A 15,956-nucleotide genomic window follows, 5' to 3' on the forward strand; every position below is an offset into this window, starting at 1 on the left:
ATTCAGGTAAGTTTTTTTTTTCTTTTTTTTCTGTGTGTGTTTGTAAGGGGGCACTACTGGGGGCATGCTAATGGGAGCACTGCTACTGGGGGGCATACTACTACTGGGGGCCTGCTACTGGGGGCACTACTACTGGGGGGCATACTATTACTGGGGGGCATACTACTACTGGGGGCATGCTACTGGGGGCACTACTACTGGGGGCCTGCTACTGGGGGCATACTACTGGGGGCATGCTAATGGGGGCACTGCTATTGGGGGGCATACTACTACTGGGGACATGCTAATGGGGGCACTACTACTGGGGGCCTGCTATGAGGGCATACTACAGGGGGGCATACTACTGGGGTGCATACTACTGCTGGGGGCACTGCATAGGGGGCCCTACTACTAAGGAGACTGCATAGGGGGCACCACTACTGTGGGCATTGAGTAAAAGGGTCACGACTGTGGGCATTGTGTAAAAGGGGCACTACTGTGTGTGGTAACATAAATAAGAGACACTACTTTATGGTGTAATGTGAATCAGGGACACTATGTGCGGTGTAATGTGAATAAGATTGTGCACTGTGACTCCTTGGGCCGTAGCCCACTTTGTAAACAAGTACTGTGACTCTGCTGGCGGTACCCCACTGGGTTGGTGCACTACTTTTCATTTCTGCCACTGCTGTGTGGCAATGTGTCATAGATGTGCTTTATACTGTGGTGTCTGTGTCGTTGTGCCGCTGCTTTGTCGCTTAGTAACCAGTCAGCTCACTGCAACCTTTGGCTAATAATGGTGAAAACTATCATTTAAACTGTGAGGTGGTCTAAATTGACTGTAAATGACTGGAAATTAAGGTTATTGAGGTTAATAATACTCTAGGAAGAAAAAAAAGGCCAATTTATGTGATTTTAACTTTTTTTTGTAATTTTTTGTAAAAAAATCCAAATCCAAATCCATAGCCAGTCACCGCAGTTTGGGAAATCCAAATCCAAAGCCAGACGACGAATTAAAGCCAGAAATCCAAATCCGCCAAAATGGTCCGGTGCACATCCCTACCTCCGACTATGAGAGCTGTGGTGTTACCAAGCCCAGGGTCCCCCTGTGATTTGGGAAAAACTTACCCCTGCTGGTGGTTGCAGTGCCATGATCATTCAGACGCACACAGCCAATTGCCATTCACTGAGCTTAATAAGCACATACCTGGGTTAGGTGTAAATTGGAGCAGGTGAGAGGGTTACAAACGATGGTTACATCACTGTTTTCTCCAACGCTATCAGTAGACCTGTAGGAAGCGTCAATGTGGAACTCACACCTATCTGGTCCCAATCAGTCAGCCACAACGCCCGTGTTATTTATACGCATACTTGGTAAATGGGATGAGCTGGAAACCTTACCCTAAACATGAATGATTTGTAGCGAGGGCTGGCATCAGAAGACATGTCCGTGCAATAGAGCGTAGACACTGAATATAACACCTTTGTGTCTGTTCCTGGCTCCACCAGTAGTCACAGCTGATTTCCTATTCCCGTCACTGGGGAAACCATTCTATGACACAGGAGGTTGGCACAAAATGGCTTCTGGAACTTTGTTGTTTGTTTGTTTACATCATTGAGGAACTGGCATTAATAAGCTGCTTTCCACCTAAGTGGACAGAACGTACTCTCTAAGCCAATCTCTGTCCTGTTTGCTTCTAATGGACCTTATGTCCTATTACAGACAGCTCCAGAGCTCGGTATAATAAACAACAGGGAGCGATGAGACAGCTTCCAGTGGCGTCCGGAGAGGCACTGGTTATTTGCTGGAGAACTGGTAAGTTTACCATTCGCTCTTATGTTATAACTGCACAAACTATAATTTCTTCTATTCCCTGATTATTAAGACAGCATTGCACATTCTTAGGGAACTACTGAGGTCACAGATGCACTTCAGCGTTTAATCTGGTTAACTTGGATTATGGCTTTGGGGAGCCCTAAAAAGCAACATTTGGGATGGAGGGGTCGAGTTCCTTGTTTGTGTGCCCTCAGCATGCACACGAAAAGGAGACAGGACCATGGGGCTCATTTATCAATGATCGCTTTTGCAATGCAGTAACGCCCATGATCAATCACATTGCAAAAAGCCATCCAGGACATCCAGGGTCTCCGAAAGAAGCCCGTCCCTGCGATGTCTCCGGAGAGCTGCCGGCCAGTACAGGGGGTGCTGCGCATGCGTAGTCCCGTGGACTGCACATCCGCCGTAGCCGGGAAGGTTCCGGCGGATCCCTCCACCGGCTAATAGTGCGCGGTGTAGCCCATAGGCTACAGCGGCTATAGTCATCTTCAGATGGCATTAGCTGCGTGAGCCAATATTTGGAATGCATTGGTAAGTGTGGCAGCATCGCATCCCCCATAGAAACATTGCCTGCGGCAATGGAGGGATCACAGCAGGTATCGGTCCCGCCTTAATGCATACAGGGATACGTATTTGAGGTAAACTCCTGAAAATGGGTGTTTTACGGGGATTATACCTCAAATACACTTTGACAAATGAGCCCCCATGTGTCAAACCTCTGTTTTGCATCACGCTAGGGGTGAGCCGTTCACAGGTCTTACCAAGCGACTGGGCTGCTATGCAACAACACCCCTTAGCCCCACAGACAGGGCACTGCAGCCTGTGGGTGGGATGGCGAGTCAGTTCCCATATAGCAGGACTGTTTGGCCAATATCGAGAATCAGACTGGGCTGGAGGAGGGGGGGGGGTAACAATTTTTTTATAACACTTTCATTCTTCTTTAACACACTAAAGCCTACACAGATCATCCTGATATGGGTATTGCTACAGACTACCCCACTACTCTCAGGCCGGTCTATTTATTACTGCTATTCAGATGGGTTTTTGTTAATTTTTATCTACAGAAGTTATAATAAAGCCGTGATTTCTATTATGGTCCGTGTAAAAGCATACAATGTTTTGAAAGATGGTCTAATGCCGTCTAAGGTCGCGTTTGACGCGATTTCCCCTCGGTCTTGCCTTTAGCAAATCTCTGAATTGCAAAATCATCAGGATGTCGCAGAAAAACATAAAATTGCCCAAAATCGATATTTAGTAAAAAGTTACCCCTTGGTGAAATTTGCAGGGTGGTGAACCCCCTTGGTATTATCCCATTTATGCTGTTCTTTTGTGTTGCGTTATTTTATACAGTAAAACAGCGTGTCTTTTACCCACTAGTTGCCTGTACAGAGGTACCAGGAGTGCGAGGGGCGACACATAACTTCTACCGGCAGGCCAGACAGGTGGCAAAAGATCTAAACATGAACCCAAAATCCTCACAGATAGCAACATCCTCAGCAGGATGGACAGGGACCCTGTGGGCTCCCTCCTCTCTCGTCTACACATCACCACGGTAGACTGCCCGTGCTATTTTCCCAGTCATAGGCAAATGCAGGGGGGGTTTCCGTCTGCCTGGAAACCCCTCTCCCCAGCACACACCACACCACACTCACCCTAAAATCAAGCATTTGGAAACCCCCCTCTAGAAATCCTGCGTTTGCCACTGCCAGTGATCTTTGCAGCGCAGGAGTAAATATACTGAATGTCTGCAGGGTGTGCAAAGTGGGCTCCACCCCCTGGACCGAGAAGCCTGCGTGAGCCGCACAACCTGCACCCAGGGCCGGATTGTCGGCACTGCCCCAGGGGCGTAACAAAGGCCCTGGGCGCCATCTGACAAGCCTGGGCAATGTTCAACGCTGGGAGTGCCGGAAGCCCTGCAGTCCGGTGAGATGCATCTCCGGCGGCACGGTCACTGGCCAGGGGGGGGGGGGGCAGCGGCAGAATAATGCAGTTGAGGACTGGAGAGTGCTGCAGTGGTGGAAAAGTAAAAGAGCTAACAACGCTCCGCACCGAAGCCTGGCCCTTCCATGAGGCCTTTTTCATTACTAATCCCTCCCTAGACCACCAGGTTGTTGTAGATCACTAGACCCGTGGAGGTAATCAGGCCTGTGGCACTGATTGGCGGGCATTAGGCGGATTGAACGACATTTCGTCTAGTGTGTACCCAGCTTAACAGTGAGTACGGCTGTATTCAATAAACTACACAACCTGGTTAAGTTCGACTGGATTAGTCGCCTGGATTCTTCTATATGTAGATATCCACTGGTGTGTACACAGCTCTAAAACCACCATTTTGTACACAAATTTCCAAATGTTCACTGGAGCTAACATCCCACTGCAAGGTACCATCTATACGTAACTTATTTGTGCCCACACTTCCACCTTGGGGTACCACACATGACTATTAATTCAGCCTCCAAAAAATGGCTGACAAAATGTATGCAAGCAGAGGGCGCCCTTTAAATAGTTTGAATGAAACAATTAACAAATGATCAATTATATTTAGAGATGTGCGCTGACCCCGTATTTTAGCTTGGTATCCGGATTCATCTTCCTATTTTGGTTTTGCAAAACCACCCTCACTAGTTTTGATTTTTGTATTTTTTTTAAATAACAAAAAAAACCCCAGCTAAAATGGCTTCATTCTGACCTGATAGCATGCAATCCAAATCCTGAGTTCAGTTTTTATATATCCGCGTTGCAAACCGCAGGAAAATACGAATCAGGACTCGGTTTGACTCGGTACCCCAAAGTGATTCTGAATTAGGACTTGGGGGGTCATTCAGACCCGCTCGCTAGCGGCAGGACGCTCGCAAGTGGGTCGATGTTCCCCACTGCGCATGCGCACGACAGAGGGAGCTCCGTCGTGCGCATGCGCGAGACCCGGCGAGCGACGGGCTCACCATCGCTCGGGGTCTTGCACCAAAGGGGTCGTGCTGTTGATGTTGATTGACAGCACGCCCCCTTTGGTGGGCGTGCCGGGGGCGTGCCTGCCAGACGGAGGCGTTCCCATGGGAACGCCTACCGTCTCAAGCCGGCCCCACTGACATCACTAGTGATGTCAGTGGGAGTGATTTTGGCTCTGATAGAGCCAAAATCACTCCAGGGCTTGCGGCAGCAAGACCCTACCGCAGGGTCTCCGTCGCAAGCCCAATGGTTGCGATGGTCAAGACCATCGCGACCATCATCATGGACGCTCGCTATAGCTGTGGGTGGTAACCCACAGCTATGCGAGCGTCCATGAGGACGCTACAAAAAAAGGTAGGAGGGCCCTGATTCAGAGCGAGCGCTCTGGTCAGAGCGTTCAGCTCTGAATCAGGCACTAGGTTCGACCCTGAACCCTTAAATTCGGCTGTTATCGGTTCTCTGAGAACTGGACTTGCACATCTTTAGTTATATCTAATATTGCACAACATTAAAGTTACATAGAATTTTATGATTGTTCTGCTTTTTGACTGAAAATAACTCAAAAACTTACTGCAATAAAATCAGTCCATTCTTTGCACACAATCCATGTTTTGTGCATTTGAATCCCTTAGAATTCTCTGGAAAACTAAGACAACTCTGAATATGCTGCAAATCCAGTAACGTTCGTGGTACATCAGCCGACAGAGGATGATTTCTTGTACAGATTGTTTTGCTGTACGTGATAAATTGATGGACCTGACAAAGCCAAAAATGGCACAATTGTTACTCAGCTGGTCTGGTCAGATTTGACAAATTGTCACTTTAATTCTTTTGCACGTTATCCAGCCTTGTGACAGAAACTAATACCGTCAATCACTCATGTACATCACTGAGAGACCATGTTGTATAATATAGCAGTAATGTGTAGAGCACCTACTGTAGCTTTACATTCAGCTACTGCTACCACTGATATAATGATTTGCAGAGTAGAGACAATGGCTGGCTAGGAGAATTAAATAGCAGACTCCGTGGGCATTTACTGTGTGGTATCCCAAATGTATATGTTACAATAGAGGTGGTCACTGTAGAGATGTTACCTGGCTGCAGCAGGGTGTGAGGTATATAGCTGCTTGTACGGACACAGCCTATACTCTGTACTTGTATGAAACGTACAGTAGTTTGGAGCGGATATGCATTTTATAAATAATTCTGCTTTTAACACAAATGGACACTAAGAAATGAATATACTCCTGGCATAAGAATGCACTTTTCAAATAAATATGCTTCTGACAAATACACTTAGGGCCTGATTCAGAGGCGCTCGCTGTTTGCGAGCGCTCGCTGTGAATCAGGGCGGATTTTTTTTAAAAATAATTCCGCCTCCATGTCGCTCGTATAGCTGTGGGTGACCACCCTCAGCTTGTGCGAGCGGCCTGGCGATGGTCGCGACCATCGGGCTTGCGAAGAGACTAGGGCCCTCATTCAGAGCCGGACGCTCTGAATGAGGGCCGTCCTCCATAACTATGGAGCGTCCTCCTGGACGCTCGTATAGCTGTGGGTCACCACCCACAGCCTATACGAGCGTGCAGATTGATGGCCGCGATGGTCTTGACCATCGCGACCATCGCCACTGCGTACAGAAGCCTGCGGTTGAGTTCCTCAACCGCAAGGCCCTGGAGTGATTTTGGCTCTATCAGAGCCAAAATCACTCCCACTGACATCACTAGTGATGTCAGTGGGCCGGCTTCTGACGGTAGGCGTTCCCTTGGGAACGCCCCCGTCTGGGAGGCATGCCCCCGGCACGCCCACCAAAGGGGGCGTGCTGTCAATCAACATCTACAGCACGCCCCCTTTGATCAGACACAACGAGCGAAGGAAAGTCCTTCGCTCGTCGCGTCTGGCGCATGCGCACGACGGAGCTCCCTCCGTCGTGCGCATGCGCAGTGCACACCATCGACCCACTTGCGAGCGGACAGCCGCTCGCGAGTGGGTCTGAATCAGGCCCTAGGTTTTTAATGCTTACTCAGCAAATCCAGAAAATATGTCGTCAAGCATCAGTGCAGTAAAAGCAGCATACAGAATCGAAACATTGACGACATGTGCCTAACCCTAACCTACCCTCAGGGTTGCCTAACCCTAACCCCCCGTACCGCTACCTAAACCTAACCCTCCTGGGCGGGTGCCTAACCATAACCTCTACCTGGGGGTGCCTAACCCTAACCCCGCTAGACTCCCTAATCCTAACTAGAGATGTGCGCCAACCCTCGTGTTTTGGTTTTGGATCTGGATCTCCCCTGGTTTTGGATCTGGATTGGTTCTGCCAATCTCCGTGTTTTGTTTTTCGGTTTTGGATCTGGAATTTTAATTAAAAAATCATAAAAACAGCTAAAATTACATAAAATTGGCCTGTTTTTGTTCCTACAGTATTATTAACCTCAATAACATTTATTTCCACTTGTTTCCAGTCAGTTTTGACCACCTCACAGTAGGGGTGTGCAGCTGCCACTTTTCCTGTTTTGTGTTTTGGTTTTGGACCTTCTTTGCCTATGCCATAGGTGGATGTATAGGCTAGAATGGCCTTTTGCTGCTCCTCCATCCTCTGAAGCATATAGAGGGTTGAGTTCCACCACATCACAACCTCTTGCTCCAGGTGATGGCGGGGCAGGTTCAAGAGTGTTTGCTGGCGCTCCAGTCTTCGGCACGCAGTCGCTGAATAGCGAAAGTGGCCCGAAATTTTTCAGGCCACCCAAAGCGTCTCCTGCACGGCCCTGTCATTTTTCAAAAAATTCTGCACCACCAAATTTATTGTGTGAGCAAAACATGGGACGTGCTGGAATTTGCCCAGATGTAATGCCCGCACAATATTGGTGGAGTTGTCAGATATCACAAATCCCTACGAGAGTCTAAGTGGGGTAAGCCTTTGGGTGATGATTTCCCTCAGTTTCTCTAAGAGGTTGTCGGTGGTGTGCCTCTTACTGAAACCGGTGATACACAGCGTAGCCTGCCTTGGAATGAGCTGGCGTTTCTGAGATGCTGCTACTGGTGATGCTGCTGTTGTTGCTGCGTAAGGCGATACATCTAACCAGTCGGCTGTCACAGTCATATAGTCCTTAGTCTTCCCTGTTCCACTTGTCCACATGTCCGTGGTTAAGTGGACATTGGGTACAACTGCATTTTCTAGGACAATGAGGACACTTTTTCTGACATTTCTGTACATTCTCGGTATCACCTGACTAGTGACGAGGAATCTAGATGGGATTTGGTACCGGGGACACACTACCTCCATCAATTGTCTAAATCCCACTGCATTAATGGCTGATACCGGACGCACGTCTAACACCAACATAGATGTCAAGGCCTCAGTTATTCGCTTTGCAACAGGATGACTGCTGTCGTACTTCATCCTCCTCGCTAAGGACTGTTGGAGGGTCAATTACTTAGTAAAAGAAGTAGTGGTGTTCCAACTTCCTCTCTTGCAATGCAGGATCCTTCGAAGGAATCCTGGATAGGAGAGGAGTCAGTCATGCCAGTAACATGGCCTGCAGGACTACTTCTGATCCTGACTGAGGAGGAAATTGACTAGGAGGGAGTTGCTGGTGTGGTTTGCAGGCACTTGGATACAACAGGACAAAGGGATTTAGATGTCCCTGGACTGCTTATGGTCTTAGCCACAGTTTCTGAACTTGACAGTAACTTTTATGAAAGCGCTGCAGGTGACGTATAAGGGAGGATGTTCCTAGGTGGTTAACATCCTTACCCCTACTTATTACACCTTTACATAAGCTACATATGGCAAGACAGTTGTTGTCCGGATTTGGATAGAAATATTTCCAGACCGAAGAGGTGGATTTTTTGGTATTCTGCCCAAGCACGACGATGGGCTTTTTGACCCCATGGACAACAACTGTCTCCCCCGGTGCCTGATTTAAACAAACCACATCACCATCAGAATCCTCCTCGTCAACTGCCTTCTCAGCGCCAGCTACATCAATATCCTCATCCTGTTGTACTTCAAGAGTGACATCTTCAATTTGAATATCAGCAACTGGACTGTGGGTGCTCCTTCCAGCACTTGAAGAGGATGTACAAATGGTGGAAGGAGCCCCCTCTTCTCGTCCAGTGTTGGGTAGGTCAGGCATCGCAACCACCGAAACACTTCGACTCTCCTTGGAGATTTGTGATATCTTCTTAGAATGCACAGTTCTTCATTTTTCTAGTGGGAGGAGGAGGGCTTCCATCGTCATGTGAAACTGAACCACTAGTCATGAACATAGGGGAGGACCGTAGCCGTTCCTTGCCACTCCGTGTTGTAAATGGCATATTGGCAAGTTTACGTTTCTCCTCAGACGATTGAATTTTTTTTGGGGGGGGGGTAATTTTACTAAACTTTGGCTTTTTGGATTTTACATGCCCTCTACTATGACATTGGGCATCGGCCTTGGCAGACGACGTTGATGGCATTTCAACGTCTATGTCATGAATAGTGGCAGCAACTTCAGCACTAGGAGGAAGTGGTTCTTGATCTTTCCCTATTTTATCCTCCAAATTTTTGTCCTCCATTATTTTTATGGAGTGCATTATTTTTATGGAGTGAATAACCCCTGTAAAAATTATTTGGATGAAGGGCAGCGTACACCACACAGGACAGCCCCTGTAAAAATTATTTGGATGAAGGGCATCTTACACCACACAGGACAGCCCCTGTAAAAATTATTTGGATGAAGGGAAGCATACCTCTACACCACACAGGACAGCCCCTGTAAAAATTATTTGGATGAAGAGCAGCGTACACCACACAGGATGGCCTGATTTAGACTTATACAGCAGCACAGCACCACTGGACTGGACTGATACAACAGAGCAGGTCACCCCCAGCCCAGACTGATACAGCAGCACAGCACCACTGGACTGGACTGATACAACAGAGCAGGTCACCCCCAGCCCAGACTGATACAGCAGCACAGCACCACTGGAGTTGACTGAAGGTCACCCCCAGCCCAGACTGATACAGCAGCACAGCACCACTGGAGTTGACTGAAGGTCACCCCCAGCCCAGACTGATACAGCAGCACAGCACCACTGGACTGGACTGAAGGTCACCCCCAGCCCAGTCTGATACAGCAGCACAGCACCACTTGACTGGACTGATACAGCAGAGCAGGTTGATATGATACAGCAGAGCCACTTTCCCACAGACACTACACTCTCCAGGACTGGATGGAAGATGGCGGGGCAGGAGGCGCGCAATGTGCAAAGTCCGGGTCTCGTGAGAATCCGACACCAGTGTGATGATGTTTTGCCTCGTTCCGGGAACAGTCTGTCGGGGAAACCCGAGCCGGACTCAGTTCCCGGCTCGGATCTGGGGGGCTCAGCCGGCTCCGTCGTGTGCAGGCGCGAGACCCGGATAGCGATGAGCAATCCGTCGCTCCGGGTCTCGCACCAAAGAGGGCGTGCTGTAGATGTTGAGTGACAGCACGCCCCCTTTGTTGGGCAGGCCGGGGGGGTGGCTGCCCAGACGGAGGCGTTCCCATGAGAACGCCTACCATCTGGGGGCTGCCCCACTGACATCACAATTGATGTCAGTGGGAGAGCTTTCGGCTCTGTTAGAGCCGAAAGCTCTCTGGGGCTTGCGGCCATGAGACCCTACCACAAGGGTGTCGTCGCAAGCCCGATGGTCACGATGGTCTTGACCATCGCGACCATCATCCTGGCTGCTCGCATTAGCTGTGGGTTGTCACTCACAGCAATTTAAGCGCCCAGGAGGCCGCTCCATAATAAAAAAAAAAGACGCCCTGATTCAGAGCGAGCGCTCTGTCAGAGCATCCGGCTCTGAATCAGGGCCACAGTGCGGTATACAGTGTGGGTTGGATACAGTGCAGGCCGGATACAGTGCGGTATACAGTGTGGGTTGGATACAGTGCAGGCCGGATACAGTGCGGTACACAGTGTGGGTTGAATACAGTGCAGGCCGGATACAGGCCCTGATTCAGAGCCGGACGCTCTGACAGAGCGCTCGCTCTGAATCAGGGCCGTCCCTCCTAGTTTTTGGAGCGGCCTCCTGGCAACTCGCATAGCTGTGGGTGACCACCCACAGCTATAGCGAGCGGCCAAAATGATGGTCGCGATGGTCTGAATCAGGCCCACAGTGCGGTATACAGTGTGGGTTGGATACAGTGCAGGCCGGATACAGTGCGGGAAACAGTGTAGGATGGATACAGTGCAGGTTGGATACAGGGCCTGATTCAGAGCCGGACGCTCTTTCAGAGCGCTCGCTCTGAATCAGTGCCCTCCCTCTCTTTTTTAAGAGCGGCTTCCTGGCCGCTCGCATAGCTGTGGGTGACCACCCACAGCTATAACGAGCGGGCAAAAAGATGGTCGCGATGGTCAAGACCATCGGGTTTGCGACGAAACCCTTGTGGTAGGGTCTCATCTGCCGCAAGCCCTGGAGTGCTTTTGGCTCTATCAGAGCCAAAAGCACTCCCACTGACATCATTTGTGATGTCAGTGGGGCCGGCCCCAGACGGTAGGCGTTCCCATGGGAACGCCTCCGTCTGGGCAGCAACGCCCCCGGCATGCCCACCATAGGGGGTGTGCTGTCATTCAACATCGACAGTACGCTCCCTTTGTAGCGAGATCCATAGCGACGGCTTGCCCGTCACTATGCGGGTCTCGCGCATGCGCGCGACGGAGCCGGCTCCCTCGTGCGCATGTGCACTTGGCCAACATCGACCCGCTTGCGAGCGCTCAGCGCTCGCAAGCGGGTCTGAATCAGGCCCTCAGTGTGGTATACAGTGGAGTTGGATGCAGTGCAGATTGGATACAGTGCGGGAAACAGTGTGGGTTGGATACAGTGCAGGTCGGATACAGTGTGGGTTGGATACAATGCAGGTCGGATACTGGGGGTCATTCAGACCCACTCGCGAGCGCAGGACGCTCGCAAGCGGGTCGATGTTGCCCCACTGCGCATGCGCACGACGGAGGGAGCTCCGTCTTGCGCATGCGCGAGACCCGGATAGCGACGGGCTCTCCGTCGCTCCGGGTCTCGCACCAAAGGGGGCGTGCTGTCGATGTTGATTGACAGCACGCCCCCTTTGGTGGGCGTGCCGGGGGCGTGGCTGCCAGACGGAGGCGTTCCCATGGGAACGCCTACCGTCTGAAGCCGGCCCCACTGACATCACTAGTGATGTCAGTGGGAGTGATTTTGGCTCTGATAGAGCCAAAATCACTCCTGGGCTTGCGGCAGCGAGACCCTACCGCAGGGTCTCCGTCGCAAGCCCGATGGTCGTGATGGTCTTGACCATCGCGACCATCATCATGGACGCTCGCATAAGCTGTGGGTGGTCACCCACAGCTATGCGAGCGTCCAGGAGGACGCTCCATTTTCATGGAGGAGGGCCCTGATTCAGAGCGAGCGCTCTGGTCAGAGCGTTCGGCTCTGAATCATGCCCACAGTGCGGTATACACTGTGGGTTGGATACAGTGTGGGTTGGAAACAGTGCAGGTCGAATACAGGGCCTGATTCAGAGCCGAACACTCGCTCTGAATCAGGGCCCTCCTCCATGAAAATGGAGCGGCCTCCTGGCCGCTCGCATAGCTGTGGGTGACCACCCACAGCATATGCAAGCGTCCATGATGATGGTCGTGATGGTGTTGACCATCGCGACCATCGGGCTTGCAATGGAGACCCTGCGGTAGGGTCTCGCTGCCGCAAGCCCTGGAGTGATTTTGGCTCTATCACTAGTGATGTCAGTGGGGCCGGCTTCAGACGGTAGGCATTCCCATGGGAACGCCTCCGTCTGGCAGGCACGCCCACCAAAGGGGGCGTGCTGTCAATCAACATCGATAGCACGCCCCCTTTGGTGCGAGACCCGGAGCGATGGAGAGCCCGTCGCTCGCCGGGTCTCGCGCATGCGCGCGACTTGAGCGCCCTCCGTCGTACGCATGCGCAGTGGGGGAACATCGACCCGCTTGCAAGCGTCCTGCGCTCGCGAGCGGCGGGTCTGAATGACCCCTACAGTGCGGTATACAGTGTGGGTTGGATACAGTGCAGGTCGGATACAGGACCTCATTCAGAGTCGGTCATTGCGGCCGCTCGGTCGTACGCTACCGATGTTCGCTAAACTGCGCATGCGTAAAATTCGCAATGCGCGAGCGCAAACTAGCTGTTACGATCAGAGGGCCTGATTCAGAGCCGGACGCTATTTGCGCTCGCTCGTTCAGAAAAAGGGGCCGGCTATTTAAATTGAGCGCTCGCTCTTTGCGGTCTGTTGACGCTTCTATGTCTGAGCGAGCGAACGAAACATGCGCTTGCTATTTTGTAAAGACGCCCCCTGGCCGCTCGCATCCTACGTCATCTCCGCTATTTATTAGATTAATCGAGTACATCGAAAGTTGTCTGAACTGCTCGCAGTGCTTGTGGTAGGATTTTCCTAACGCAATCATGCGAACAGTTCAGGCTAAGAAACAACCAAGTGACGTGGTCGATGACGCTGCTTTGTTAATTATGCACACCCTTAAAACACCCGTTTTGACCGTTTGGCACGCCTGCGTTCGGATCACCACTCCCCGTTTTATAGCACCTTCCACTGTTACCACCCACAAATGCCTCATCCCGTCACTCAAATTAGCAGGCACTCGCTATTTTGCGAGTACTCGATTTCTGACCGCAATAACTGGTTGGCGCATGCGCATTACGACCCATACGCATGCGCAGATGTGCGAACATCGCTTGGAGCGAACGAGCGGCCGCTTACGAGCGACTCTGAATCGGGCCCAGAAATTGCTCTCTCCTTGAACACAGCCAGGTCGTTAGTTTGAGTGACAGATTGAGCCGTTTGTGGGTGGTAACAGGGGAAGGTGCTTGTGAACGGGGGAGTGGAGATCCGAATGCAGGTGTGCCTGATTATGCAAACGGCGTTTTATGGGAGTGCATAATTAACTAAGTAGTGTCATGGCACATGTGACATGGGAGGTTTTTACACTGACTTGATCGTAGTACTTAAGAGAGGGTATGGTCAGCCTTAAGCTCTATGACCAGCTCCGATAGTTCCCGATGGTCTCGATTAATCCTTATATACCCGGAGATGACATGTATTGTGAAAAGGGGGCGTGTTTTTAGTCTTACGGCAGCATCCTCCCCGCTTCATTTGCATATCTGGCCCTTTTTCCCTTATGACCAAGCGGGCGCAATGACCGACTCTGAATGAGGTCCACAGTGTGGGTTGGATACAATGCAGGTCGGATATAATGTAGGTTAGATAAACCAATAGTGCACTTACTGTGACAGCGGTGTCGGCAGAGCAGGGATACCGACGGCGTCCTCAGTGCGAGAATACCAGTAGCATCCTCAGTGTGCAGGTACTGGTGGCGTTAGCAGTGTGGTGGTGTCGGTGGTGTCCTCTGTGCGGGAGTGCAGGGGGGGCTGACGGTTTTCTCAGTACGTGGTGGCGGCAGTGCGGGGTGCTGGCAGTGTCCTCAGTGCAGGGTGACAGCATTGTCAGCGGAGCGGGGGTGCCAGTGGTGTCTTCAGTGTGGGGGTACTGGCGGTGTCAGCTGTGCAAGGGTGCCAGCAGTGTCGTCAGAGCGGAGGTGCCAGCAGTGTTGGGGTGCTGTACGAGGGGCGGCAGTGTCCTCAGTGCAGGTTGCCAGCAGTGTCGGCAGAGCAGGGGTGCCAGCGGTGTCAGCAGAGCGGGGGTGCCAGCAGTGTTATCAGTGCTGGCAGTGTCCTCAGTGCGTGGGTGCTGGCAGTGTGAAGATGCTGGCGGTGTCCTCGCTGAGGGGGTGCCGGCAGTGCAAGGGTAGCGGCAGTGTCCTCAGTGCAGGGTGCCGGCAGTGTCAGCAGAGCTGGAGTGCCAGTGGTGTCATCAGTGCGGGGGGGAAACACCTCCCCCTGGGGCTGCCTGTCCTGTGTGTGATTGGCAGGTAGTGCTTCCAATGGGAATCCACTGCCAGTCACAGTGTAGCCAGTGCCAGTCATGGGCTGCAAATGGCTCACTGAAGTGGGGAGGATGCAGCCCTGCAGCCCCTAGATAAAATCCGCCATTGGTCGCGTCTAAAAATGCACCGAGTTGAATTTCGGTGGTTACAGCTCTGTAGTGGCATTAGCATAAAGTTGCAGGCTGCAGCACAGGACACAAGGATGGACACAAGGATGGCCGCCATTGCTTGCGTCCCACTCAGGGTCAGCGATCAGGTCCTATGTTGCAAAGTATGTTGAAACCCAATTCCTGAACACATAAATAATGGATGTTTCCCCCTTGAGCTTCATCCTACCCCAATCCTTCTACTCAAAGTTTAACGTGTTTAGTCCCTGAGGATTTGACATTATAGAGTCAGTCACTGGATATACATTTCCCAATATTTATTATAAATTATCATTTGCCACCAGGATATTGGGGGATGTAGTTAAAAAACTACAATCGGGATGCTGGCTGATGAAATCCTGAACTGTCTTATCTTGCCTTGTGTCTTGTCTGCCCCCTTGTACAGTATCTTGTACAGCCTTCCATGGACATCTTGTCCTTCGTGCATTCCTGAGTCCCTTTGTATCTTGTCCACCTTCTAAAATATCTTTCCACAGTCCACACGACATATAGGGCCCCTTTGCCCCTGTGGCCGAGACTACTGCCCCTACCTCTACTGTAGTTCCCCCCTGCTTAAAGCCACTTATATAAAAATATACTTTAAATGCAATTTTCACAACTTAATTGGAAACACCAAATATAATTAACAGACAATTCATCTTCCAAATGTATTGACAGATGACCCAAACAGAACCTGACATCTCATCCATCCACCTCACTAAAATATCCACTTTTCAAAAGCCTGGGTTTCTACGTCAAACCAGGTAGGAGCCCATAAATCACCTGTCTCATTGCCCCGGTCATCTCCAACAAGACTTGACCCTTTCTAAACTCATGATTTATAAGTGAAAGTAACTCTTTTTTTTTTTTTTTTTCATTGAAGGCAGATTGGCTATGCCACATTTGCTGTAACAGTTTGTAGCAAGGGCCTACGAGACAGTAAATTTATTGTCGATGAACCTTGAAGAATGACATCAATGCAAAGTGTCTCGCATTTAGAATTCAACACGGATGGAACCATTGGCTCACCATTAGTCTTCTTGGATGCGGGATAGCAGAGTGATGATTTTTATGTCGTCATAGCACAGTATATAAGGATTGGCACCTAAGTG

The sequence above is a fragment of the Taudactylus pleione genome, unplaced genomic scaffold (genome assembly GCF_031769625.1).
Source record: "Taudactylus pleione unplaced genomic scaffold, aTauple2 ptg000871l, whole genome shotgun sequence".
Lineage (NCBI taxonomy): Eukaryota > Metazoa > Chordata > Amphibia > Anura > Myobatrachidae > Taudactylus > Taudactylus pleione.